The sequence below is a fragment of the Idiotropiscis lumnitzeri genome, chromosome 16 (genome assembly GCF_059441095.1).
Source record: "Idiotropiscis lumnitzeri isolate Australia: NSW breed Sydney's pygmy pipehorse chromosome 16, RoL_Ilum_1.0, whole genome shotgun sequence".
Lineage (NCBI taxonomy): Eukaryota > Metazoa > Chordata > Actinopteri > Syngnathiformes > Syngnathidae > Idiotropiscis > Idiotropiscis lumnitzeri.
Window position 1 is genome coordinate 615,001 of NC_142406.1, and position 2,430 is coordinate 617,430.

Consider the following 2,430-nt stretch of genomic DNA (forward strand, 5'->3'; position numbering starts at 1 on the left):
GTGCGCTAGAGGTCGATCCGCAGGCCGAAGGAACCGTCCACCCGAACACCCCGGCGCGAGGCCGGGGCCGGCAGGGGCCCTCCGATGGCGGGTCATGCTTGCCAATCGGTCAGTGGTTGGTGTGGTGCAGTATATGTCAGGGTGTGGGTGCGAGATGGGCCGGGAGGACCGCTCCTCCTGCGTCGGACCCCGAGTCATAGGAAGTGCCGTTTTGTCACAACCCCAGGGGTGGGGTGGGTAACGGTAGGGAAGTGCCGGCCAACGCGCAGAGGTCGACCCGCAGGCCGAAGGAACCGTCCACCCGAACACCCCGGCGCGAGGCCGGGGCCGGCAGGGGCCCTCCGATGGCGGGTCATGATTGCCAATCGGTCAGTGGTTATGTGTGTGCTGCGGTGCCGGCCAACGCTCAGAGGTCGACCCGCAGGCCGAAGGAACCGTCCACCCGAACACCCCGGCGCGAGGCCGGGGCCGGCAGGGGCCCTCCGATGGCGGGTCATGATTGCCAATCGGTCAGTGGTTATGTGTGTGCTGCGGTGCCGGCCAACGCTCAGAGGTCGACCCGCAGGCCGAAGGAACCGTCCACCCGAACACCCCGGCGCGAGGCCGGGGCCGGCAGGGGCCCTCCGATGGCGGGTCATGCTTGCCAATCGGTCAGTGGTTATGTGTGCTGCGGTGCTGCGGTGCCGGCCAACGCTCAGAGGTCGACCCGCAGGCCGAAGGAACCGTCCACCCGAACACCCCGGCGCGAGGCCGGGGCCGGCAGGGGCCCTCCGATGGCGGGTCATGATTGCCAATCGGTCAGTGGTTGTGTGTGCTGCGGTGGGGCCGGGAGGACCGCTCCTCCTGCGTCGGACCCGGGTCATGGGAAGTGCCGTGTGGCGGTGGTGGGGCCGGGAGGACCGCTCCTCCTGCGTCGGACCCGAGTCATGGGAAGTGCCGTGTGGCGGGGCCGGGAGGACCGCTCCTCCTGCGTCGGACCCGAGTCATAGGAAGTGCCGTGTGGCGGGGCCGGGAGGACCGCTCCTCCTGCGTCGGACCCGAGTCATAGGAAGTGCCGTGTGGCGGGGCCGGGAGGACCGCTCCTCCTGCGTCGGACCCGAGTCATAGGAAGTGCCGTGTTGCGCTGGTGGGGCCGTGCCCGCCAACAGCCTTCAGTGGTCGGATACCACGTTTGCAAGCTCCCCGCTGGAATGGGGACTTAGAAGAAATGAGGGGAAAATTCCCCCGGAGCTCCGTGCCTGAGGGCGGGCTGTGAGCCGCGCCGCGTCCGCCAACAGCCTTCCATGGTCGGACACCATTGTTCGCAAGTTGCCCGCTGGAATGGGCACATAGAAGAAATTTCGAGGATAACATCCACCAGAGCGCCAGGGCGGCCGTTATTGCAGTATGCGTCCGCCTGGCAGCTCTCTTCCGCGGGAACCATTGGGCAATTTCTTTCACGGAGGTGGACATAGAAGAATTTTTGTTTCTAAAAACGTGGTTCCTAAAAATGTGCCCCAGGTGTTTTGGAAAACCCGGGTAAACCTGGGAAGTAGGCAAATGACCCTCTGACTAGGGGTAAAAACGTTTGCCTACTGCAGCGCCCCTAATGCAATTCGGCGGAACTGCAACGCCCCTGGTCGCCTAAACGCTACCCCTGGTCGCCTAAACCTCACCCCTGGTCGCCTAAACCTCACCCCTGGTCGCCTAAAAGTCACCCCTGGTCGCCTAAATTGTCAACCCCTGGTCACCTAAATTGTCAACCCCTGGTCGCCTAAAGGGGACTTAGAAGAAATGAGGGGGCAAATTCCCCCGGAGCTCCGTGCCTGAGGGCGGGCTGTGAGCCGCGCCGCGTCCGCCAACAGCCTTCAGTGGTCGGATACAATGTTTGAAAGGTCCCCGCTGGAAAGGGGACTTAGAAGAAATGAGGCAAATTCCCCCGGAGCTCCGTGCCTGAGGGCGGGCTGTGAGCCGCGCCGCGTCCGCCAACAGCCTTCAGTGGTCGGATACAATGTTTGAAAGGTCCCCGCTGGAAAGGGGACTTAGAAGAAATGAGGCAAATTCCCCCGGAGCTCCGTGCCTGAGGGCGGGCTGTGAGCCGCGCCGCGTCCGCCAACAGCCTTCAGTGGTCGGATACAATGTTTGAAAGGTCCCCGCTGGAAAGGGGACTTAGAAGAAATGAGGCAAATTCCCCCGGAGCTCCGTGCCTGAGGGCGGGCTGTGAGCCGCGCCGCGTCCGCCAACAGCCTTCAGTGGTCGGATACAATGTTTGAAAGTTCCCCGCTGGAAAGGGGACTTAGAAGAAATGAGGCAAATTTCCCCGGAGCTCCGTGCCTGAGGGCGGGCTGTGAGCCGCGCCGCGTCCGCCAACAGCCTTCAGTGGTCGGATACAATGTTTCAAAGTTCCCCGCTGGAAAGGGGACTTAGAAGAAATTTGTAAAAATTCACCCG